The sequence below is a fragment of the Hylobates moloch genome, unplaced genomic scaffold (genome assembly GCF_009828535.3).
Source record: "Hylobates moloch isolate HMO894 unplaced genomic scaffold, HMol_V3 SCAFFOLD_13, whole genome shotgun sequence".
NCBI classification, from domain to species: domain Eukaryota; kingdom Metazoa; phylum Chordata; class Mammalia; order Primates; family Hylobatidae; genus Hylobates; species Hylobates moloch.
Genome location: NW_026652288.1, coordinates 29,085,957 through 29,112,770, shown reverse-complemented (window position 1 = coordinate 29,112,770; position 26,814 = coordinate 29,085,957). Strand labels below are relative to the sequence as shown.

Here is a 26,814-nt window from a genome sequence, read left to right as displayed (position 1 = left end):
CTCCTACCTCAACCTCCTGAGTAGCTGGGATTACAGGTGCGTGCCACCATGCCTGGCTAATTTTTGTATTTCTAGTAGAGATGGGGTTTCACCGTGTTGGTCAGGCTAGTCTCGAACTCCTGACCTCGTGATCCGCCCGCCTTGGCCTCCCAAAGTGCTGGGATTACAGGTGTGAGCCACCGCGCCCAGCCTCAGCTCTCCTATTAACTCCAGTTTTTATGGTCTGGTCCTAGATGTTACACTTATTTAAAATATTAAAAGCAAAAATAGGTATATTAACAGTATCTTCTTTAAAAAATTAGGGCTTAGCACAAGGCTATTAGACTTTGAATATGGGCCATTTTCACAAGGCAAGTTCTTGTCCAGGTGGGTTCTGGCTTTGAGGTACTGGAATATGTAGCTAGTATAAATATTTCCAGGAAAAAATGGGTAGCATCCTGTAACCTTGTCCCCCTCTCTCTCCTTCTTCTCCACCAAAGACAATGTTGGGCAATGGAGGATATCTTTCTTAGCCTGAAAGGGGACAAGAGGAAACGAGAGAAGCTGAACAAATAGATTCAAATCTTTGGCCAGCCATGTGGAACCAATCAACATCTAGAGTAGGCTCCAAAATCCAGCTGGGTAAATGAGGGATTACATCATGGGCTCCTAGCAGCCTGGCCCAAACTGGGCATTTTCTCCTCCAACAGCAAGCAACGCCTCAGCAGGATCCTCAGTCTGTGCTTTTAAAATGTAGATCACAGTGGCACTCTGTCTTGGGGCTGCCAGCAGAAAACTCTGTATGTAGCATGCTCAGCTATCCATCCATCCATGCATCCACTCATCCATGCCACAGACATTTTCTGAGCAAGTACTAAACTGGGTGCATGCTGACATTAATATAAAATAGTTGTTTCTGTCTTAGGACTGAATTTTGGCGTGGTTGCTTTAATATTTCCATTCTACTTTGCATAGAACTATTTCTTAAAGGGCATCTTTGAGTTATATTTAATTTGCACCCTAACCCTAACCCTAAGAGTTGTAAGAGTTTGTGCAGAGTAAGTGCAAATCTTACAAAGAGTTTGTAAGAGTTAAAGAAAGAGGAAAGAAACACAAAATGCAGCTCAATGGTTAAAAACAGATTTATTTTAAAGAAAATAAACCTGAGAGGGGCTTCTGGCTGATTTTGGTCAGGAGAGCTTTCTCTTACAGACTAAGAGTATATATTGGTTTTAGGGTGAGTGGGCTTATCACAAGCTTGGAATGTTTCTGTGTGGGGGAGAAGTTTATGGGGGGTTGGAACTTCTCTGGATGGAGGGGAGGTTATCTTGGGGCTGACATCTTTCCGGCTGGAGGGAGACTATCTCGGGGCTAGCATGTGTCTGGTTGGGGAGGAGTTTGGAATGTTTCTGGTCAGAGATGTTATTTGTGGTTTATGGTCATGCTGACCTTGGTCATTAGGCTGATGTCCTTTGGATTTAGGTGGTTTTTGATTAAGGTGAACTTTAGGATGAGGTGCTTGCCCAAGATGGCAGTGCTCCTCCTCTGTCAGTATTGAATAGGTGTTCCATTCCTGGAGATGTCTTCCTCCAAAGTAGTTCCAACATTCCTTTCTCAGAAAGGCCACAGAATGAGCACTGAACCAGAATCAGAAAACCTGGATTTAAGTCTCCTTCCTACCTCTTACTTGCCATAGACTGGCCATCACACTTCAGATCATTAAAGATTTCCCTCATAACTGGAACATAGGTTGGGTTTTTTTTGTTTTGTTTTGTTTTGTTGTCATTTAAAATAGAGATAGGCCAGGTGCGGTGGCTCACACCTGTAATCCCAGCACCTTGGGAGGCCGAGGCGGGCAGACCACGAGGTCAAGAGATCAAGATCATCCTGACCAACATGGTGAAACCCTATCTCTACTGAAATACAAAAAATTAGCTAAGCGTGATGGTGGGCGCCTGTAGTCCCAGCTACTTGGGGGGCTGAGGCAGGAGAATGGCATGAACCTGGGAGGCGGAGCTTGCAGTGAGCTGAGATGGTGCCATTGCACTCCAGCCTGGGAGACAGCGAGACTCCGTCTCAAAAAAATAAATAAATAAAAATAAAAATAAAATAAAATAGGGATAACAACATGTCAGTAGTTGTCTCAAAATTGACCTCATGCTGAGGGTCAGTGATAAGGTGGCTGTGGAGGTGCCTTGTAAATGATGCCATGAGCTACTTAACCTCTCTGGGCCTCACCTCGCCTGAAGCGTTTGAGAACTAACCTGCTTCGTTGCTGCTGATGTTTCTCATGAAGAAATTACCATTCACAGAAACAAACTGGCTCCTCTGAGGCCTCCTGCAGAGCCTTGTGACGTTAATTATTGACCTAATGCCAAGAGGGTGATGAGAGCCACACACTGCCAAACTGGGGAGGTGCCACCACCTGGATCAGTCACTTCAGGGCACTCAATCAGCCATGCAATGGTGGGCTCTATTGCTTGGAAGTGATCACCAGGGAGAAATCGCAGTCACGACCTTAGGATCCTCACTTAGTTCTTGTGCCTAACTCCAGGTGAATGTTCAACTCCATTTTCAAAACGCTCTCCTTCTTAACTCCCTATTTCCAAAATCTCTTGCCCTTAACTTACTGTGGACTGAACCATTTAAAAGATAAGCATGAAAATTATGATTTCATCAGCCACTGAGATCTGCTTGCATTTCTCAAATGTCCCTCCCCAGCTCAAGCTTTGGTTCCATCTGTGCCCCCTGTAGTGCACTCTCCATCTCTCAAAGACCTGCACATCTTTCAAATCCCAGCTCAATTAGTATTTCCTTTAAGTCTCCACTCAGAATTGTTTCCATGTATATCTATTTTAGAACCGTCTACTTCTCTCCACAGTTATTTATGTGTCTCACTCAATAGATGCTAAGTTCCTAAAATCAAAGACTGTCTTTTTTAAAAATCTCTCTATCCCAATTAGCAGTGAAGTGCTTTTTTTTCATGGCAATCACTCAATAAAAGTTTGCTTATTCCAATGTGGGAGAAAGATTAGAGGCTTTAGAATCAGACTGAATGAATTTGGAATGCCAGCTCCATCACTCACCACCTTTTTGAGCTTGGAAAAGTTTCCTAAATCTATGAGTTTTCATTTTCTCATCAGGAAATACATAATTATAGGTTTTTTGGGAAATTAAAACAGATGTTGCGTGCAGCGCTCCTAGCACAATGCTTGGCACAATACATGTTCTCATCCTCTCTCTGGCATCCCTTGACTAAGCTGAATCTCCTAATTCTGGAACCAGAGCTGAATAATTCTGCACAACTATCCTGGGGTATGTTTACAGGTTCACATCCGCCTTTTGCCTTTCCATCTGCGCCTTGCCGGAGCCATTATGCAAAGGGAAAATTTATCTCTTTTGCAGCAGAGATTCTGATAGCCCAGACTTGCTTTCTGACTGCAAAGGCAGCTGCTTCTCTTGCCTCCTAAGACCTATGCTCTTATGCCTGATAAAGTCATTTTTTTACCTTGGTGACTGGGTGCACAGAGTCCTTTGTGCCACACAAAGGAGTAATCCTGCTTAATTCTGTAGAGGTAGTTGGAGGCAGGAGAGAGGTCTTTTCAAATGCCTGTCACACTGCCTCCCTTGAGGAAGACTGGAATCCAAAACAGTCAGGCCAAAGCAGGTGGAACCAGGAAGGAAATTCACTGGTCTTTCCTTTCTCCACCAGTGCCTAGCTACTGTTGGCAAAGAAGTTCTTACTTTGGAATGGCTTATCCATAATTATTCATAAAGCCAATTTTAAAATGCCCCATAAAGTGCTTAGAAACAATGCCTGCTTGGGCAACTATTTTAAATATTCGATCATTGGAACTTGCCCAGGAATGGGGGCAGACACAAAGGTTTTTAAATATAAATAAATAAAGAATGAGTGTGCCGAGGTCATTGTACTCCCAGAAGAAAATTGCTTTCAAATTACAACTACATAAAGGAAATAATTGAAAAGATTAATCACACTAAAATAATTGGTCTGTTTTACTAGTAATTTGGAGCAATACTCAGTCATTGACATCAATGTCTAGTAGTAAAATAGTAATGAATTTCATTGTCTGACTAATGTATTTTATTAATGGTAATAAATGGTGTTGTTACTGCTTATAAATATTTCATAATTTTTAATTCATTAAAATGTTCAACGAATTTCCAAAATTATTTATTAGTTTTACATCATCCCTGGTATTCAATGTGCAATTGCCACTCTGCCTAGGTAATTAAAAATATTATTGTTTTGGGTAATGGGACTCCCTTTGAATGTGAAGGATTAGGCTCCAGTTATTAATGAGACAGATGCTCCAGCTGGTGATGGGGAAGGGGCTTGGGAAGATGTTTTCTCTTTAGGTCGCTAAGAGCTCTCTGGAATCGTTCCTTAAAAAAAAATGTGGCTGTGAAGCAAACAGGGTGGACCCAGATAAATTAATTCCAGATGTGATCGGAGAAATGTCACTTTAGACATTGGTTCCAGTCCACCACTTCTCCCACACCGTCTCCGCTTTCCTGAAACAACTGACAGCAGGATTCAAACTTTCCAACTTCACCTCCTCTCTCTGTTTTATTCTCCAACATTAGAGGTCATAAGGAGTAGAATGGCCAAAAAGATGCAACAGAAAGAAAAGCAAGGGATACAGCAGCATGGACAGTGGAAAGAAGATATAGGACTTGGAGAAGAAAAACATGGACTTGAATCCTGAGTCACTTGGGTGCTACATGTCCAGTACATCCTGTGGTACCAGATAATTCATGTGTGAAATGAAGACAGTGACACTTATCCCTGGGTCCATGTGAGGATTAAATAGGATACTGTGTGCCTCACCTGACACAGTGCCTGGAACCTAGTGGAAAATCAAACTGGTTAGCTCTACCGTTCCCTGTGTCCAAATTGCAGATCATGGTATTGTTGGCCCAATGGCCTTGGCAGCTCTTCATTAACTAACAATTGATACAAACAATTGGTATGAGTCATCAAGAAAAACTGGACCAACAGTGAATTAGTACAACTCAGGCTTGGTGAAGTGAAATGGTATCCTCTGGAAGAGGGACTAGATGACTCAGCTCGCAGCACCTTACCCTGTAGGTCTGAGATTCAGCTCACTGTAGTACTTCCAGAGCCTCTCCATACAGGAGGCTGAAGGCATTTGGCTATGGACAGGTTGAGAGGTACCAACAGGTGGGTTGGGGTAAACTGGGGCCAGCACTCACACTTAGATGTTTGCACCTGCAAGATGTGTAGCAATGCTCCCAAAGCATGCAAACCCAAAGAATCAGCGTGGCTCATCTTTCAAGAGCTTCAGTTTTACCAAAAGATTGGAGTGGAGGAATATTTCTTAATTTAAACTAGCATGGCTGTGTACTGAGTTCCAAAGCAAACTGCACGCAAATATTAAGATAAAGCATTGAAGACCTTCCCTGCTCATAGTGATTCCCCATACTCTGAGTGGTTGCTTTACTCTTCTCTGCCATTTGGGACACATCAGAGGGGACAATGGTAAGTCAGCACTCCAGGGGGGACAGAGGAACATGAGGAGGAGGTGCAGCCAGGCCTGGGATCACCAGCTGGAGAGGAGAGCCAGGGGGTAGTGTGTCTTCTCAGTGCAAGCCATTGGCAGGTGCAACAGTGGGCAGGATCCTGAGGTGACACCAGAGACTAGCAGGGGGGTCCAATCTCCCAAATCAGGCAGAGAAGGGCTCAGTTTCTAAACTGACATACCAAGTCAGAACCAAACCCACCAAACATTAGATGTAAAAGTCTCTTGTGCATTGGCCTAAAGTTTCATAAATGTCCCCAAGGACAGAATTGATCTTGTTGATTTGTTTTGTTTGTTTGGTGGGGTAGGGTGGGGTAGGGTGAGGTGGGGAGAGGTAAGCAAGGACTGAACCTTTAGCTGAAGATCCTGGAAACATTTCACTTCCTCCCTACCCAGACCCCTGGACAGAGCTCCTCACACCAGGATCTGTGGGAACCTCACACTGAAGTCTTCCAGAGTGAAGGGCTTTGTGCAGGGAGTGAGGGAGCCTTTTGCTAGCCAAGGGGCATAGCCTAGGAGTACCAGAAAGTGCACTGCTGGGATTTGATGATGGTTCTCTCTTTATTCTGGTTATTTTAAAGTTCTGGCATTTTCTGTCTTCAAGTTATGCTGAGAGCATGGTTTTCATGGAACTTTATTTTGCCCTTCTCGTTGAGATTTGTTTGGGGAGGAAACGTTGGCAGACAGTTGCTGGGCAGGAGCCCAGAAGGCCCCTCAATGCACAATTTGCAAACCATAGAGCAAACGGTCTCAGAGATCCCTCCTTCCCTCAGCTCCAACATTATGGAGTTCTATGATCAGCATTTGGGTGGATATAAAGTCTTTCAGCTTCTGCTGCTTCTGCTCCTTCCTTTAGCTCTTAGCCAGCATTTCGTATCTACAAAACGATTAACAAACATTAACTAATTACCCCCCATTAATCATTTCTACCACTGGTAGCTCAGGGTCTTACCATTTCCTTCAAGAACACAGGTGCAATATCCTGTCTGGATCCCAAGTCTCACGTCTAGGGGATGATGGGCCAACATGGCAGCCCTGGATCCTCCTGAGCTCACAGGGGAAGCGGGCCGGAAGGTGGGCACGGACTCTATGAGGCTACAACCCCACTAGGATGCCTTTCTGCTCTAATTAACAGGAAGGGCCAGCCACATGGCCGGCCAATGGTAGCTAAGAGGCAATAAGCTTTAATTAGAAGCTTCTTCCTGGAAACTTACATGGTCATAATAAGTCTGTGGTCTTAAAAGGCCCAGAGAGGTTGAATGCCTCAACTCTCTTTTGCTTTTATGAGCTGATCCTTTCAATTGTTTGTGAAATTTAAATATAATGAAAACATTGGCTCCGGACAAGGGCCCTGATTATCTCCCCCTTGCTACAGGGACGGGCAGCCCAAGTGTAAGGTCGGGAAGGCAGCCTGTCTTCTTCCCATCCTAGGCTGTCTATAGATTTATGATTCAGAAACACACCACAGGTGTGTGAATAAGCTGCCATGGCTGGGACCAACCACAGAACTCTCCCTTGGAGGGGGCCAGTTTGTCTCGGGGAGGACTAGACAGGGAACAAGCCCTCTGCACACCACTACCCAGAGATCCAGGAGAACAAGTGAATAGCTCAAAGCCTCTGTCCTGAGGACTTGGGCTTATGAATGTATGAAGGTGGGGTGCAAAATTTCTTGAACTATGTGATTTGAATTAGAAGAGAAAGCAGAAAATGACAGGAAGAGGTGGTCTCTGTTTTCCTCCTTGTTTTACCATCACAGGATCGATGTCTTTCTTTCTTGTTAGAGCACAAACACAAACTCACGCTTGCTCCCTGCACACTCTCTCTCCCCAAGAGATCCACTGTGCACGTGTGTCAACTAATGCACGAGGGCTGTCCTCTTGTCCACTCCCTGCCATTCTTCCACTGATGTGGCCTTTTTCTCCATTCCTTTCTTCCTGTTCCTTATTCTGTGGCTGTATGTAATGCAAAAGCAGGTGCTCGACTCAGAATCATATCATTTATTTATTCCGTGTGATCATAAATAAATAAATGCAGACAGATCATTTTCCATCTCAACTGTTTGGCAGCTCATGGACAGCCTTTCCCTGCATCTCCCCAGCCTCAGCCTCTTCTGTGTGCCTCTCCACACTCCAGATATCTTTGTCTTTTTGCTTGCCTATTAATTCATTCTCACTTCTCCACTTTCTTCCTTTCCTTTTGTGAAGGGAAGAAATCTGGGCCGTGGAATTGCCCATCTGATCCCTGTGCCCAGCTCCATTATCAGTGAAGCCTGCTGTGCTCTTGCTCCAGGCACAGGCCTGAGGCTGTATATCCACAAGGTGGCTGAAATGGTTGGATTGGCTACACTGGGGCCCAGCTCCAGGGCATACACTGATGGAATATTCTTCTCTTTTCATCCTTACTCTAAGCAAAGATCCTCTGATGATCTCTCCTCCCTTTCCCCTTCTGCTATTTCTCCTCCTTTTCCTTCAAGTGCCTGTCATTTTCTCATTAGGAGACCAACACACACACACACACACACACACACACACACACACACACACACAAATATGCACGTGTGCACACACACACAACCAGCGAGGAGGCATTTGAACGTGGTGATCCTAAAGAGGACCTCAGGGGCAAGGCTGAGGTCTTTAATTAGAGATTGAGGTCTTATCCAAGGCTGAGGTCTTCCCTAGTGCCAGTCACATGGCAAAAGCAAGGCTCTAGGTAGGTAAGAAGGTCCAGCATTTTCCTGTGAGTGTCAAGAAATTAAATTGGAGCTAAGATTGCAGTCTCTGCATGGGAAGACACTGGAAAGCAGGGTCTTGAGAAGAGTCTTTTCTCTTCTGGGGTCAGCAAAGCACAGAGCCTTAAATTCATGGTGAGTGCTGGAGGTTTCTTGTTTGTTTGTTTGTTTGTTTGTTTGTTTTGCCCTTGTCTGTTCCTAGTCTTTAGTAAAATCATATTGAACATTCCAGCTTATCTTGGTTGTACTCCCAGAGTTTTGACTAGACTTTTGCCAGGGTTTTAAAGGGTTTAAATATTACCCCTGAGAACAGATGGATGATGGCAGTAGTGATCCATGGGATATTCCAGACAAATGCCAAGTCTCAGAAAAAGGAGGAGGAAGAGAGGGAAGAAAAGAGGGAGAAAGGGAGAAAAAGGCTATGAGGTCTTACCACTTCCTACTCTATGAAGTTCTCCTTTTGTGCCCAACCTGGAAGTTCTGAGCTTGTATTAAGGAAAGTAAAATTTCCCTACCTGATATATTCCCTATCAGACATATAAACTTGTCTGTCGATTTCCCCACCACCTGGTAATTTGATTTTACAACAAGAAGCCCTACTTTGAGAACCAAGGCAGGAGACTTTACTAGAGAATTCAAATTCTTTGGATTTTTGAAAATTTTATTTGCATACTCATGTTATTATATTACCTGGTGCAACTTCACCAGAAATTCCACTGACATATGAGGGGCCACTGTCTCTCATCACTGGGTGTTGCTTTTCAGAGATGAAAAGAATTAGAAAGGAAGTCACACAGCCACCATTTGACAAGTTCTTTTGTGGGGTGTAGAATTCCTCCCACTGTATCCCCATCCCAGCCCTTGGTTCCGGCACACAGACAATCTCATTCCATACAGTATGATTAGTAGCCCAGTGTTCTGTCTGCAAAGCTCTGGCAAGCTCAAGCAAGGCTTCCCATTACCCAGGTGGGTCATCCAAGTGCCACAGCCTATTTGACTTTAGCGTCTGTTATTTTTGCCTCCTGCTAAACAGTAAGCCATCCCCTTTATCTCCACATCCCCAGTGTTTGGCTCCAAGCCTGGGACAAAATGGAGGCGCCATGAATTTTTGTAAAATGTTGAAAGAATGAATGAAAAAATGAGTCAAAATGGTGTGGCATGGGATACTATAAACACAAAGCAGAGTAGGAGATTGAGATCAGTAGCTAGAAAATGTAAATAAGGCAAATATATTAATATTTCAGATGATTTCAGAGATTCGTTTAATCACTTTACATGGGCATTCAACTTTGTAATTATAGGCAAAGACAAACAAGCCAAGTAGCATAAGCTAAGATTCTAGATTCTCCCCTGCCAATATAATAACAACAATGACAATAATAACAATAATAATAAATTGCAAGAATGGGCCCTTCAATACACAACATCTAGAAACTCCTTCCCTAGGTCCCAAGCACTGCCAGCACTACTCAGGGAGCTGATCAATTACATACACACCCCAGCGTAAATTGCTTAAGGTGTAGCTTTGCCACTGCTCTGAGGATCTTACAATGGAACAGAAGAATTTGCTGTATCCTGTCACCTCTCTTGCCCCCTGGGGTTTCAGTTGACTATACAATTTTGTACTGTTGAAACTCACAAGAGTCATATAATTTAACATCTGGAAAGGATCTAAAGGATTTCTTTGTCTTCCTTCCTCCCTCATTTTACAGATTAGCAGATTGAATCCCAAAGACATTATGATTCTATAGCTACCAAGTGGCCAAGTCATGAGTTTTTAACCTCCTATTCTATTGTTTCTTTGACTGATCCCTGCCCCTTCTTAATCTTGAAAATATTAGAAAATGACTTTAAAGTCTCTGTGTTTATGTTCCCCAATACACTGGAACCTTTGTTCCAAATCCTCACCCTCCAGCACGGAGCCTGGCACACACTGGATGCTCAGTCACCTTCCAGCACAGAGCCTGGCACACACTGGATGCACACACTGAAATAAATGGAATACACAGCATCCAGATAAATTATTAAATGCATAATAAGCACACTAGAACCTTATATCTCAGCTTGTATTTTCAAAAAGAGGACAGCCCAGCCCAGAGAAGGGGTGTGTTTGAAAAGAGAGTAATGACGGGAGGAAGAAAAGCCAGACCAGCTGGAATATGAAAGAACTGACCAACTGGAAAGGACCTTCAGGAGCATATAGAGAATATAAATCTTACATTCTATATGCAAAAATTAAAAATTAAACTTAGCTCTTTGGAAAACCCATTTCCATCAATGGCAAACAGCTTAATCTAATTTAGAGTAAACTCTGACACTTGGGAATTTTTTCCTCCCTTTTGGACAGATAATCAGATAATTCAGAATTGTGCTCTTTTCATTCTCCATATCATTCCTCTGAAGTGTAAGTAAACATGGGAAGGCTTCTGTATCATCCTAGTATTGGAAGAGCCATCTACTCCCTTCTCCACTGAGAGACTCACTCCATGCTGGTCTTTGGTCACGGGCCCAGCCTGAGTTATATTCTCTATATGCTCCTGAAGGTCCTTTCCAGTCGGTCAGTTCTTGACTGAAGGAGTCCTTGCTGGCAGGTCATTAGGTCCACACAGATCACTCTGTCTCCATCCACAGGACCTCCAGGTCTGCCCACACCCTCTCGACCACCTCTGGGCCCCTCTCAGGGAGACACTGAGACCCTCAAAGCTCTCCTATGCTGCTCTGGGTTCCCAGGCCCTATCTGCCAAGGGCTTCCCACAGCCCTACTCAACTCCCCTGACTACCAAAGCAGTCCAGTGCTAACTTGGGGCACACAGGTCGTCTGGTTCCCAAGCTCCCTCAACCTTTCTGGTAAAGTCTCAGGTAGGGAATGCACCCACCTTATTGCTCCTGCAGGGCCCCTCTCATGCTCTCCTTGTCTATTTCTCTCTGCTCCCAGCCCACAGGGTCTGTTCCACATCACTGCACACTCTGCCTCACTCTGTGACTTTTGACTACAAATCTAGGTTTTGGAACCTATCAATTCTTGGTTCCAGATATTCAAAGTTTAGCTTTTTAGACTCAAGGATGTAATTGCACTCTCAAATAGTCCATATCTTACTGCTAAAAATCTGTATTTTCAAGTGTATCTGCCCTCCCCAACCCAAAGTAGTGTGCAGAGAAAGCAAAAGCAGCTCTCCAAATGGAGGGAAATGAAGGAATGGGTCTGCAAAGCTCAGGAAAAAGAAACCTCAGGCGATGTTTCAAAGCATCACCATATTTTGAATCGTAATTGTCATAATCATGACCTCATTGTAGTGCCACATCCCCAGACTCTAGTTGTCCAGCTGTCTCTAGCTAAAATAATCACCAGAGAGAGGTATCAGTGCCCTTTCATAAAGGTCTTTATGGAGAAAGTTTCCACGACAGTTATGATGGGAGATAAAGCACTCAAAACATTTTAAAATTCTGATGTTCCATTAAATACCCAACCCCTTTTGGTATCGATTGTAGTCCTGAGTCAGATTTAGAGCTTGTAGAACTCTAGGTAAACCCTTTGGTTTACACCAAATTATCTCCTGGCAAAAGATGATGACTGAAGACAGGATGCAGAGTGTGTTCTGATTCATTTTTGGAAAGCACCACTTGTGTCTTTTTCCTGCACAAGGGCCCATCGTCTGTAGAATAAAGTTTGGAGACCTTGGAGCTGGACGCTCTTTCTCTGGCCCCAACCTGCCTGCCCAGCCTCTAAGTCCAACCACTGGGCTCAACCAGATCTACAATCTGTCCTCTAAATGGGCCAGAGATGGCCACCACCCTGCCCTAATCCCATCTGTTCATCAAGGACCATCACAAATCTCATTTCATCTCCCTGAGGCATCTGTGAGTGCTTCCTATGTTTAAACTGCACATTTGGCACTAACTGGCCTTAAATTACCTGCTGCTCATGTAACACACTGGCACAAGAAATGTTCAAAACAAGCTAATTATCTTCCTTCTTTCCCATCAAGTTCTCTATTTCCTCCTCTTCCTCTTCTCAGCCTTCATTCACCAAAATGGGTCCTGCTAACTCACATGATGGTACATGCTCAAAATAATATATGCCTCATAAAGATGGGCTCAACGTTGGATGATGAATGGATGAATTAATTAATAAGACTAAATGTAATGTAAGGATTGCTCCATCACCCATACCTGCTCCTTGTTCCACATTTGATCTCTACAAGGATGGCCTCACCCAGCCTTGGGAAGCCTCCTGACTACTCTCTGGAGCCCTGACTCTTCTTTGGCCATTTTGCTAAGAAACGCTTAGCAAGGACCTTGCACTGGGCTTCAGTTTTCTTGATAGTGAAATCCAGGATGTATGTAAGGAATGATAGTTGGCTCCATGCTCGAGGAGTGTGTGTCCTCCAGAAGGAACTGGCAGGATTTCTATCAGAACCCCATTCCCTTCTGCTGCAAGTGTGCCAGGGGCTTCTGGCCTTTCTAAGCAGTGACATGAAGTCCATGGTGAGCTGACTTGGTTAGCTGGTCCTTCCCCAGCTCCACCTCCAAACCATGATGCAGAGAAGTCACCGTAGCAACTCATCATACTCCATTTCCCCTTCCAGGAGGGGACAGGTAAACAACAGCAACCAAAGCCTCTCAGCTATTCCAGGTGTTATCATGACCTAAGCTGGGCATTTCTTTTCTGGGTGTGAAAACACCAGGTATCTGCCATAGAGCTTGGTGTCTGTCTTAGACACATGTATCTGAATAGCCTCCCTTTTGTTAATCTCTAATCATGAAGGACTCTAATTCAATGTAGAATATTAGTACAGTAATATTCAGATTTTTCCCATTTTGAATCTGTGTTCATAGCCCATAATAATAAGGAACTGTGAGGTTGGGTGACATTTTAAGGACTTAGATTTAGTTTGGTGAGAGCATTGAAGGGTTTTGTGATCTTACTCCCAAATGGGAAGAAGAAAGAAGTCTCCTAGAAAGGGGGATGCCACCTCATGCCCATGTTACTTCAGTTTCCAGCTACAGTATTATTATATATTCTCTCAATGCTCTCAAACAGAATGAAATCTGGGTTCCTCAATGTATTTTCAATAACTTTTCTGAAGAGGTGGCCGAGTCTGAATCATTGACTCAAATTGTATCAGCTTTCCAAGAATCTTGCTTTCAGAGGTGAGAATGATGAATTAAGGAGTTATTTACTTGTATTTTTAAAATGTGTCCATCACTGAGGCCCCTGGGCTTGTGTACAAAGATTAAAAGGTACTATTCCCCCAGGAAAATAGACTGAATAACCTGCATACAGGCCAAGACAACTACAGTCTAGGTAGCCGTGCAGTCCTGCCCTACAGATCCAGAAGTGGTACTCCAGCAAGCTCACCCAGCTAGAAGACGTGTCTCAGTAGAAGCAGAGCTCTCATGAGGGTGTGAGAGATGAGGCCAGGTGATTTCTACCTACACTTTCAAGTCAGGAGACAGACCTTTCTGGGGCTGAGGTATGTGAGCTCAGAAAGGCACCACTCCATGGAGAAGACTATGCCTCCAGTTCCCTAGATATGCTGTTATCCAAGAAATAGCCCAGCTGTCATCAGTGAAGGCCCCTAGGAAGAAGGAAGCCAAAGTGGGTTCTGTGGTTCCAGAGAAGAGACATTCCCAGAGCCATTGATTTATGTTAGTGCACACCCCAGGCTCTGCCTGAGAAGAGATCCCTGAGACCCACATTCTTAGAAAAAGGTTCTAGATAGCCATGATGAGAGGGAAACTGGGGCTTGCCCACTTTTACTGAGGACTCCTGGAGAGAGGAAGAGGCAAGTACAAAGGGAAGGGAAGGGAAGGAAAATGGAAAGGGAAAAGCAGCCAGGCAAGGCATGGATGTTGATGAAAGCATTCCCAGAAACATCTTTCCCTTCTTTCCACACACAATGGTGGTGATGTGATGGAAATACTAGATGGGGAGTTACTGTTGTAGCAACCCATGTAAATGGGAACCAATGGAAGAGAAATTATATATGCCTTGCACTTCATTCAATGTTTTTTCTGTTTGTTTGTTTGTTTGTTTCCGGGTGGGGATTGTACCTGCTATTTGCTGGCATCAAACTAGGTCCCGGGCAATATAAATATGAAGGCAATTAAACCAAGTTTTCTGGCCTTAAAGAGCTCAGTGCAGTGGATAAGACGATAAAGAGGGGACTACAATATAGTGAGGTGAATGAGACACAGTGCTGTGGAAATGGGGGAGGATGCAGTGACTGTGTGAAGGATGATAATACAACAAAGCCACAGAGTGAATGCAGCACAGAAGAGCACAGACATTCTACTCATCTCCTGGGATCCATCCAGCTCCGTGAAGCCTCTCCAAACTCTCCTTCCCTCTTCCCAGGAGCACTGATCCATTCCCTTAACTGTAGACACACCCCTCTTAGGAGGGTCTTTCCACACCTTGTCACACATTTAACACTCTGCCTCCTTCTAATATACTGTCAGCTCCTTGTGTGCAAGCACCATGTTTTCTTCATGTTTGCCTCTTTAGCACCTAGAATATTGAAGCCGAATACTATGTGCCAGATTGTGAGTTGCTAGTGTTTGTTGGCAGGAAAGAAAGAAGGAAGGAACAAGAGAAGGAAGGAAATGAATTTCTCCAACTTCCAGAACTTCTTCCCATTACCTCCCATCCTTCTCCTGTATTTGGCTCCCTTTTTATTCCCTCCAGTAACTCCTTCTTTCCCCCTGTTCTCTTCAATTCTTCTTCCCCACCACCCACCAATCCATTCCTGAGCCCTCCCTTTCACCTTTCATCCTTTGTCTTCCTTTCTCTGTTTCTCCTCCAGATTCTTCCCTTTTTCCACTTCCTGTCTGACCCCCTAAGCCTTTGTGTCCTTTCTCCATCCTTCTCTCCCTAATTTCCCATTACTTAGGGCAGGGTCAGAGGTCTGCTATGGCTTGTGAGGAACAATGAAGTGATGAAAAAGGATGGGCTAAAGATTATTTGTTTCAAAGACAGTCAATCGAAGGAATGGTGACAGCTTTCAAACGGGGCATAAACCAAGGTAGGCCTTCAGTCAATAAACAAAGAACCAGGACCTCCAACCAGATAGTGGTTGCAGACATAGGTCACAATATACAAGGATCATGTGGCCAACCAGTTTTGAGGGTTTCCAGCCCAAAGCAGAAGTCCTGGGAGAGCCTGTGCCCCGCTGAAAAAGACCCTACATGGTGACCCCAAATTGCAGACCCCACAGGGATCGCCTGTCCCAGCCTTACAACATGGGAAGCCCTAGCACCAGAGAGATTAGGTGACTTACCAAGGTTACATAGCAAGTCACGGCTGAGTCAGAACCACAGCCCAGCTTCTCCACTCCTGGCCCAGTGTTTTCCCACTATAACGCATTGCCTCTAGCTCCAGCAAATGCATTTCCTACGTGCCAGGATTGATGCAGCCAGCATACAGGGAGTCATTCTTCCTGCTGAGAAATGCATCCAGTTATGGGGAGGAAGGTGACAGCTGTTTAATAGCAGCTCTGTGGGATGGTTCTGGACTTGGAATGTGGAATATTATCTCCTGCTAATGCATTAGCAGAGACAGGGGGAAACAGAATGTAATTACCCAAACGGCTGTTTTTCCCGGATACTAAAATGAATTCTCCCACCCTGGTGAATAATGCAGAGGGTCTTTAACAATTGGTTTATGCCCCCATCTGAAAGCTGTCACCACTCCTAATAGCACAGGGACCTGTCTTACCAATCAGGGGTATTGATTTGAGACTGTGACGGTGATCTGCTCATGGATTCATCAGCTTCCTGAGAGAGACTCCCCAGAAAGGAAGATCCAGGGGGACTTTGCTGCTGGGCTTCTGACAGCATGGCCTCGGGGCCTCCCTCAAATATGGCCATGCTTCTCTGCATCTCTGCATCTCTCGCTGAGCCCTAGCAGTTTATGTGGTTTCAGGCCCGTGACCGGGGTGGTGGGAGGGTCCAAGTCAAAGTGAAGATTTAGAGAAATACCCCATTCTTAGGAAAACCCAGAACAAGTGAGCTTCTGACCACTCATCTTTGCACAAACCTCACAGATAAATATCAACTAGAAAGCACATAAATTAAGTATAATTAATTCATCTCGTCAACCTAGAAATAACTTCTCTTCTAAATGTCTGTGGGCTTTTATTTTTTACCACCATTATGGTACTTATGCTTCACCACAATTCCTAGTTATTTGTGCTCCTGTCATATGTGCCCTAAGACTGCAACTCTTTGAGGATAAGAGTCTATGAATCATTTCTGTATTCTCACAGCACCTAACACCTACCACAGAGCTGTACATGGGAAAGATGCCCAGTAAATCAAACCTCAACATGAAGTCATTGACAAACATATGGCTTCAGAGGAAGGAATCCATCGTGGGCAGGACGAGCCTTGTGTCAGGAGCTCTGGGCAACGTGCTCTGTCTGCACTTCCTGTCTCCAGAGGCCAAAAGGCTACACAGAGGCTAGATCAGGGACAGGAGAGGATTAGCTGACCAGGGGCAGGACAGCAGTGCATTATCCAAAAAGAAAGGAAATGGAGCCCACTCAGACTAAATAAGACCTGGGACCCAGAAGCCTCACTCATGGCTGTGAAGACTCTGCCCAGAGAGGAAAGGGCCAGGACTGGGAAGGCCAACTATGCCAGAAAAGCCATGAATCATGGCTTGCAATCTTGGCCCTTAGGAAGAAGGAAACCAAAGTGGGTTCTGTGGTCCCAGAGAAGAGACATTCCCAGAGCCACTGATTTATTTTAGTGCACACCTCAGGCTCTGCCTGAGAAGAAGAGAGATCCCTGAGACCCACATTCTTAGAAAAAGGTTCCAGATAGCCATTGTGAGAGGGAAACTGAGGCCTGCCTACTTCTACTGAGGACCCCTGGAGAGAGGAACCGCTTTCAGACCATGGAAACATCATGGTCTGGATGTGAGAAGGAAATTGGAATGCAGGTCAGGTCTTCTTCTTCTCAGTGATGAGGAAGCATCTGGACAAAGCCTAAAAAGTCTTAGACACCACCAAAGGGCCATGCTGCTTAACTGTGTTAGGTAGAATTATCTTCAAGACAGAGACAGGAGGGAAGCAGGCAGCAGACCAGCAAACCAGCTAACAAGACTGCCAGCCCGGGAACAAGCTGCATGGTGCTGGCCGCCTTCTGGGAGATGAGTGGCTGAAGCAGCCCATTCAAAGGCTTTGGGAGCCTTTATGAATCGAATCTCTGGAAGTCCAGCCAGAGTGTCTATTGATCCCAAAGTCACTTTCAAGTGGAACAGCCATAAATTACCAGTCAGCTTTTATTATTGAGAGACTTTCAAATTCTAAGCCTGACTTTCTCCTTTTTTTATTATCCTAATGAAATACCATGATTTGGCCCAGTCTCAAGAAAGCACCCAGTGAAGAAGGAACAGGATTTCTGAGCTAATTGACTCAAGTCCTCACTGAGAAGTCCTGGACACCAACCCTGCCAGGAACCCTCCTCCGTGTGGGAGACAATCTGGAAGCCAAATCACACAGATCTGACGGAACTTAAAGTGGGTGGATGTGTGGACCCAGGAGTGTGGAGGAGACCTGGGCCACCCTGAATAACCCCTCTTCAAGGGAGGGGCACTGGCCGCAATGCAAACCTTGACTCCATCCAGGAACGACGCTAGTCCCAGCTGGTTTGTGTGCGGATGCTGCAGTGTTAGTTTTTTCTAAAGGCTCCTTTACATTCTGGTTTGGGTCATCCTTTTAGATATACCTAGAATATTCTCTTTTTTAGTTTTTTTTTTTTTATTACTGTAGCAAGAACACTTAACATGAGATCTACCTTCTTAACAATTTTTGTAATGCACAACACAGTATTGTTAACTAAGCATAATGTACAGCTGATCTCTAGATATACCTAGAATATTCTTAATTGTGCACCTCTTAGTTGAAAACTCCTGTGCTGAACCATTTATTAATCCCCTAAACATTTATTAATCATTTACAAATGTACATAATAGGAAATTGTTGGTCCTCACAGAGCTGATAAGGTAGTAAGGAGGAAGGATCTATGACAACTCATTATAAGGAAATTAAGTACCCCAATGGGGGAAGCTGTGGAAGCAGAGAAGTGAGCATGTGATTCCAAATGGGAGAAAGTATATCAGTGCCTGCCCCTCACTGAGACCACAGTTTATTTTCTGGAGGTGCAGATGAGACGCTATACAGAAAGGTGAGCATCTGCAGGCAGAGTAAATCCATGTCCAAGTAGAACTGGCAAACAATCAAATTCCCTGACACTGGAGCAAACTTAAGATTGACAAGGCTCCTCTACAGCACTTGGGAGAACTTGCTGTCAATCAGTCCGCTTCCTGGGGGCCACATGCTGGGAAACTTTTGTTCTTATTTGGAGACAAACAAGATGGAGAGCCTTAGACTGAACCATAAGCCCGATCACTAACACTCTGTGTGAGGCTTAAATATTTATGTGAGATTTTCTCCTTATTTACTTCTACCTGATGTTTTCTCCATCTTTACTTTTCAGCTAAGGCCAGAACATTTATTAAAAATTACACAATTTGATCACCTTTTTCAGTCATCTTTCAGAGATTTAAATTTCCAAATAAAGAAGATAAAATATATTACGAGGACAGCATTGCCTTTTCCAAAGAATGGAAGTCCTGTCTTGGTTCAGTTATTGTTTTAATACATTTGCAGATTTTCTTGCATGAAATGTGCATGCCACACAAAGCAACTTTATAGGTACTCCTGACAAACTCAGTACCATATTGATTATGGACTCTGGCTCTGCAAGCTGACGTTCTGGGCTCAAGTCTCCTTTCTGCTGTTTACCAGCTGTGAAAACTTGGTTAAGTCTTTTGCTTCTTCTCTTAGCCTCTTGTTAATCTGTAAAATAGTGGACCAAATGGGATATTGCATATTCTGTTTATCACAGTGATTAGTACACAGGGAGATTTTACTTTTGACCCAGGAAAGGGCCAAGCCAGTGAGATATTATTAAGAATCTCTGAAATTGAGAGTATAGTTTTTGAGATACACCCTCATCTACCATATGCAAGGAAATAACCCTTTCCTCCTACCCCTCCAGGAAGATCATAGCTTAGTTCAGCGCCCCTACCTCCTGCAAAGTCAGCCTGCAGATTCTTCAGGGGGAGAACTGACATGAAAGAGATGCTAGGTCAAATCCCACCTGGAGCTTGGCATTTGACATGGGAGACCAGGGATATTCTAATGGACAGACTGGTGGGGGAGATGGGACTTCTGGTTTGCCACAGCACCCCCACTATGACCAGGAGGACAGAACGAGAGTTAACTCTGGCTGTGGTTTGACCCTAAATAACAAAGGCATCTGCCGTGAAAGTTTGCCATGACTGCTGAGATTTCAGGAATAATATAACTGGCCTTTCTAGAAGCCAGAAGAAGTGGTGTGATGTGCTTTGTCAAGGAATAAAGAGCGCACTTCTCCCTGGAAGAGTCACAGATGTTTTCAAAGAACAGCGTGAGCTGGGCCCTGCCAGCGGGGGAGAAAATTGGGACAGAGAGACGTGCAGGGTATTCCAGATGCCAGGGACAGTGATAGTGGTCATGAGAAGAAGATGAGGGCAAAGAACTAACTAGTGTCTGCATTGTCACCACTAATCATTGCTGACTCATATTTAGTCCTAGTGAAGGACCAAGCTTTGCACTGAGCATTTAAATGGGTTAGCTCATATTCCTCACTATAACCCATGTGGTAGCTCATCCCAATTTTGGAGGCAGAGAACCTAAAACTCAGAGGCGTTCATTATAGCTGATATATAAGAGCAGAAGTGAGTACCATGGCCTGGTTGAATCTCGCACTTAATTTGATGGGAAAAAGCCTGTGGTTTACTCACAAACTACCTGTGAGTAGTTTGTTGTGGCTGAAGCTCCAGAGGGTGGGACTTGTGGGTCTTTGAAGATGTGGAGCAGTCCCGGGCTGGATGGGGAAGCTTCATTTGCTGGTGGTTTAGCTCATGCCCAGGAACCTGGAGAATTCTTTAACCCTGGCTGAACTCAGGTGTCTCCTTCTCTGTCCAAGACAGCTCGGAATAAACAGCACCCCGCAGCTGCGTGAGAGCCCTGCTGCGTGCAGGGCCCAGATGGCACACTTGATTTTCTTTATTTATTTGGATGTCATTTTCAGTGTGATTGAGTGATTCCACCACCCCAGTGGGTCTGCTCAGTCTCCCATCCAAAATCAAGCAGGAGTGGAACAAGTTTGAGGTTTCTGAAAGATACTTATTTATTAATTGGGCTGACTCTGACTAAGCAGCTTCTACTAAAATCCAGAACCAGAGGCAGCAAAGTGCGGAAAAGGGTACACTCAGGGCACTCCATTGTAGTGTAGTGAGAATATTACTTAATTTTCTAACAGTTTCTTCCCTGGGATATTTTTTTCCAAATTAAATCTGATGTGGAGAAGGAGTATAGCATAGAGGTTAGGAATGTGGGTTAAGAGTCAGACAGCCTGAATTCAAATCCGGGTACCACCCTCACTAGCCGTGTAAGCTATAGGGTAAGTTATGTAACCTCTCTGAGTCTCATTTTCCTGATCTACAAAAAAAGAAGTTAATAATACTATTTACTCTTAGGATTTTAAGGACATAAAACAAGTTAATACATGCAAAATGTCAGCACACAACCTGGCACATATATAGTCCTCAGGAAAGGTCAGCTGTTATTGCTCTGCAGAACAGACACAATCAGAAGGGCCCAGGCTGCATCAGGACAGAGGAGCCTTCAGATTCCACCCACACTCCCATGCAGGCTCCTTGGACCTCCAGGGGCCTTGGGCACGTGTCTAACAAGTGCCTCTTCAGGAGGGAGCCTTTATTTTACCGTTTGCTAATTTCTGTAGTGTAAATATTCCCATGATGGCTGATTACAAGATACCACTGTGAGGTCTCCAGATGTGGAATTGGGAAGAGATGCACACAATTGGCTCCAACGTGCTACTCTGGGAGCCTAGGTGGAAGCCAGAGAGTCTTAGGTGTCCCTGTCAGCTCTGGCTTTGTATATCCTAACTCAGGGTAGCCTAAACATTGGAGTTAATCTCCCCACCAATGTTTGGCAAATGTTAGGAAATGGACAGAGTATGGAGCAAGCAGAAAAGAGTTTGGAGAGTTCAGGGTGTTAGGTTTTAATGCCTGATCTAAAAGGCAGCACATCTGACAGTTCAGTGACTTTTAATTAGATGCGATTGAATCAGCAGAACTGATTCCTGTAGCTAAAAGTCTTTCCCTTCCAGTGCAGCCATTCAATTACTGCTAGGGCCCATTGGGCAACACGCCTCAGCCGAGGGATGGGATAGTGGCATAAGGACATGCATTGCAGAGACCTTCAAGGACAAGTGGGGTGTGTTTGTGTGTCTGTGTGTGGTGGGTGTGTATGTGGTGTGTTAGCAGGGAGCACAGGCCAGAATGGACTGAAAGTCTTGGGCTTAGAAACTCAGGAATTACCCTAGTAGAAAGTGACCTGAAAACCAGAGAAATTACATAAAAACAGCACTGGAGTGGGAATGTGGGGACCTGGGTTTTAGGCCCAGTGTTGCATGACTTTGTTTTCCCAGCTGAAAATAGGAGAATCAGGATGCCCACCATGCCTTCTTCACAGGGGTGTTGTACAATCAAGAGACATCTCATCTGTGAATGCACCATACAAATGGAAGAGGTTAATCTCTACTCAGCTGTGAAGTAGCTAATGCTCATGAGTCGGCCAAACACCTTGGAAACCAATCAGTTGCTAGGGAAGGTATCAGGTATCCATTCCTGTCACAAAGAAAAGTGGGCTGGCCGGGCACGGTGGCTCACGCCTATAATCCCAGCACTTTGGGAGGCTGAAACAGGTGGATCACAAGGTCAGGAGATTGAGACCATCCTGGCTAACACAGTGAAACCCCATCTCTACTAAAACAAATACAAAAAAATTAGCCGGGCATGGTGGCAGGCACCTGTCGTCCCAGCTACTTGGGAGGCTGAGGCAGGAGAATGGCGTGAACCTGGGAGGCGGAGCTTGCAGTGAGCCAAGATCACGCCACTGCACTCCAGCCTGGGTGACAGAGTGAGACTCCATCTCAAAAAAAAAAGAAAGAAAGAAAAAGAAAAGTGGGCATGTGGTAAGAGTAGTCATGGCCTGGAACTGAAACCAGAAAGCTACATGCACCAGGAAAGCAGCTCTTCATCTTACTCCTCAAAAGAGGTGAGAGCATCTCTTAGGTATCATACCAGAGCCTCTGGGTTTTAGCTTCTCTCTCTCTCTCTAAAACTGGGACATTGAGAAGAAGGATGAAGAAGGATGGTCTCCGGTGCACGATGCCATGGCTCCCATTGGGTGCTGCTCTGCTCTCCTGCCTTCTCTGATGAGCATGGCCCAGAAGGGATGCCTTGGCCCCAAATCCACCCTGAGACCATTCAGCTCAACCCTCACAGACACCCAGCACTATCCCAGTCTTGAATTCTGAAGAAAGGAATCTGATGGGCCCAGATCTGGCTTTTGAGCAAGGCCACATGCGTCTTGGGTTGTTGGCCAGCTTGTGAAAGGGCTTCCCTTCTATCATAGCCAGGAAGGAGTCACGCAGCACAGAGACCACAGGGCCACCTAAGACAGGGAAGACTCTGTGAGGAGTCAGGACAGGAAACAGCCACAGTTGGCCTCTCTGGAACATCCTGTGTTCCTCAGACACGTCTACAGTCTTTTTGTAGCCCCTTAAAGACAAAGAAATGAAATTCTGAAGGACCTTATGGCCAGCACATGAGACTACACTGAAGGTCATACAAAAGCTATAAAGGTCAGTGAAAGGCTGGTCTGGGATGTTTGAGCTGCCAAGTGATAGAAATGCCCCAGCCTCAGGCTGTCTTGTGCATAGGGACCAAAGGCTGTCCTTTGTTAAAAGTGTCAGCTGCGTCCATTTATCTTCCTACCTTTGAGTCTCAACGTCCTAATCAGGCCAAACGAAGTACCAAGGTTTTCCTTATGGGATGTCCATGAGGAATTCAGCAGAGTCTGAATGCATTAGGTTGAATCATGTGAAATTGCCATTTTTATGTGCCCAGAACAGTACAATGTCACCAGTTTCATCTGGTTCAACCTAATAGGAAGCCTTCAATAAATGCTTTTTTTTAGATCCTCACTTCATCATGACCTTCTCCACCAGAAAATATTGAAACCTCAACACACTGCCTTCGGGTCATTTACAGTTCAATACAAGTGTGTAATGAACAAAACACCTCTCCCTGGTGTACGGACAGGAGCAGGCTTTAGCTCCAACACCACCTTGCAAATTCCCTGCCCTCTGCCCTCTAGAGATGGAGGTTTGCTGTGCGTGGAGCCAGACCCAGACTCGGCAAAGCAATGCACGCTCTGTGTTCTCAAGCTGGAAAATTCCAGAGATGAGTCTTCTGTTTAATCATGTCATTTTTTTGCTCTCTTCCCTGAAAATTGGAGTAATTGCGAATGTAAATACACAAAAAGTGAAAAATATTGGTGATTGATTGATAGGAAGGAATAATGCCTCAAACTCATTATCTTCCCTTGGAGTAGCACACAGCCAGACCTGAAGCTCTTCTAAGCACAGGCAGGGCCTGATGGAGGACATGGGGATGGAAGAAAGGGAATGAGCCAGGTAGAACTCAGAGGACATTGGCCTGAGGGCCAAGGCAGCCACTAGCATCAGGGGACTCTGGACTGGTCCTGTTTTCTCACTGGACCTCAGATTCTTCATCTACAAAATGAAGAATGGGTCAGGTTCATTCCCACTTAGCATCCACAGCCTCTGAGACAGGAGTGTACACAGTACTCCAGATAACCTTAGCATGAAAGGGGCAGTGTATTAGTCTGTTCTCAGAGTACTATAAAGAACTGCCCAAGACTAGGTAATTTATAAAGTAAAGAGGTTTAATTGACTCACATTTCTGCATAGCTGGAGAGGCCTCAGGAAACTTACAATCATGGCAGAAGGTGAAGCAAACATGTCCTTCACACGGTGGCAGGAGAGAGAATTGCAGAGAAAAGGGTGAAAATCCCCTATAAAACCATCAGGTCTTGTGAGAACTCACTATTACAAGAACAGCATGGGGGTAACCACGTGATTCAGTTACCTCCCACAGGGTCCCTCCCACGACATGTGGGGATTATGGGACCTACAATTCAAGATGAGATTTGGGTGGGGACACAGCCATACCATATCAGGAAGCAAGGGTGAGACCCAAGCCAACCGGGATGGCAAATGAGAGGTCCCTGCCCATTCACTCCTGTAACCACCCAATGAGTTCTCCTTGACTGCTGCCTAGACAGAGCCAATTTATCAAGACAGGAGAATTGCAATAGAGAGTTTAATTCATGCAGAGCCAGCTATGTGTAAAACCCAAGTTTTATTATTACACAAATCAGTCTCCCCAAGAATTCAGGGACTGGAGTTTTTAAGGATAATTTGGTGAGTAGGGGCCAGTGAGTTGGGAGTGCTGATTGGCTGGGTAGGAGATGAAATCATATGGAATCAAAGCTGTCCTCTTGCGCTGAGTAAGTTCCTGAATGGGGGCCCCAAGAACAGATGGGCCAGTTTACTGATCTGGGTGGTGCCAGATGATCCATTGAGTAGAGGGTCTGCAAGTATCTCAAGCATTGATTTTAGGCTTTACAATAGTGATGTTATCCCCAGGAGCAATTTGAGCAGGTTCAGAATCTTGCAGCCTCCAGCTGCGTGACTCCTAAACAATAATTTCGAATCCTGTGGCTAGTCTGTTAGTCCTACAAAGGCAGTCTGGTCCCCAGGCAAGAAGGAGGTTTGTTTTGGGAAAGGGCTGTTACCGTCTTTGTTTCAAAGTTAAACTACAAACCGAGTTCTTCCTGAAGTTAGTTCCTCCTGCACCCAGGAATGAACAATGACAGCTTGCAGGTTAGAAGCAAAACGGAGTCAGTTAGGTCAGATCTCTTTCACTGTCATAATTTTATCAGTTATGATTTCTGCAAAGGCAGTTTCACTCGTCCCCCAACCCTTTCTGGACTCTGCCCACTTCCCACAAACCCTCTTATTCCTCACTACCCCACAGCCTCTATCTTCTGGCCTCTCCTGCCTCTCTCCCACTACAGCCTAGGTGTCTTGGGACAACTCCTCTGCAGATGGATCTGGAAGTGCCTGCTCGCTGACCACTGATCAATCAATCGACATCACAATATCACATAACCCTCTCTGGACCTCTATTTTCCCAGATAATTGGATGTTGCCTGTCTAAAAGTCCTCTGAGCCCTGAGATTCTGTCCTCTATCTTTGCTTTAGCATACTCACCATGGCCACCATGCAGGCATGGAACATTCTGGGCGTGATGCAGGAGAGCAAGGTTGGGGAGGCCCTCAAGCCATGGCCTACACAGGGCACTTCTTTCGTGACCACGTGGCTCTAGTAGCTGGAGACCAGCCTGCTTGGCTCCCGCAAGTATTACAAGCCCCACACAGCTTTTAAAGACATCTCTGCCTGTCCTCTCTACATACATTTCCACAACCAGTAACAGTAATCAATCTATGCCACTCCTGACAGTTTACAAAGGGCTTTCACACATACATCTCATGTGCTCTTCCCCACAATCTTTATTGTCACCAGTTTAGCAGTGAGGGTGAGGGTGCAGCACAGATGTGAAGTGATGTGACTAATCGGTAGCACAACTTGAAGCAGAGCCCAGATGGCCGATTCCTACCCCAGTGGCCTCTCCAGGATACAGCATCTCCCTCCTCCAAGATGGTCATCATCTCCTACTCCTTATGACGGGGCAGCTGGAAGAAGAGAGAGTGGCTGCCAGGGCTAGGGCTGATGATAGGATTGGCATCACTGTGGCCAGAGCTGAGAAGGTTCTGCATACCTGGAGCTGCAGGGACCCCCAAACAGGAGAGTCCTGGGATCTTAAAGCCAACATTCTGCTCTTCACCTGGCTCAGCCCCAGTTGAGTGCCACTTCTCTCTGGTGCTTCTCTTCCAACTAGGGTACTCTGCTTAGGAGTCTGGGTCTGCCTCTCCCACCCTACCACCAGCCTCCCACGGAGTTAACTGAATTACACCTGGCCCACCTTAGCCTCTCCAGCCTTACTCCAAGACTTTGCAGCTGCAATCATCAGCATAAATCAGCAAGTCTTTCCATGTGTTTGATCAGATTTCTCAAGCTGAGAATCTGATTGCTCCAGTCTATCTCTTAAGGCGGAACCACACAAGTCACAGGTGTGGCCAGTCTAGTAACTGGTTGCCCGTGGCTCGATCTGTGGTGGCTGGAGTGGGCATGGTCTGGTTCAGAAGTGGCCCCCAGGATGCAGGAACTCTGAGCAGAGGACTGGTCCTTGGAGGGTGAAGGGAGGAGGACTGAGCATGCAGTTAACGCTTTTGTCTGGGATGCCTCCCCTGTGTCATTATCGGGTGATCCCTGCTGACCTGTCATGGCCCAGCCCAAGTGAAGCACAAAGGCTTCACTGCTTTGTGAAGCCTTCAGGGAGAATGAGCCAGTCCTCTCTCTAAGCTTCCATACGTCTCTCCTCAGTTCCACATATGTCTTCACCCCCAC

General features: G+C 45.3%; 1 protein-coding gene and 1 long non-coding RNA gene across 3 annotated transcripts in view; one reads left to right on the top strand and one right to left on the bottom strand.

The window, feature by feature from the left end:
* ALK (ALK receptor tyrosine kinase) overlaps positions 1-26,814 on the top strand; it is a 738,718-nt gene that overhangs the window by 554,696 nt on the left and 157,208 nt on the right. The gene's annotated exons all lie outside the window — the stretch shown is intronic.
* LOC131381020 (uncharacterized) overlaps positions 6,119-26,814 on the bottom strand; it is a 53,605-nt gene continuing 32,909 nt past the window's right edge. The window contains exons 4-5 of one of the 2 annotated variants that reach the window (XR_009209429.1): positions 7,292-7,495; positions 6,119-6,420 (exon numbers count right to left, since the gene is read on the bottom strand). This is a non-coding gene — a long non-coding RNA (uncharacterized LOC131381020). Of the gene's footprint in view, positions 6,421-7,291; positions 7,496-25,921; positions 26,040-26,814 lie in introns of those variants that run through there. The other variant, XR_009209432.1, reaches the window with a different exon arrangement.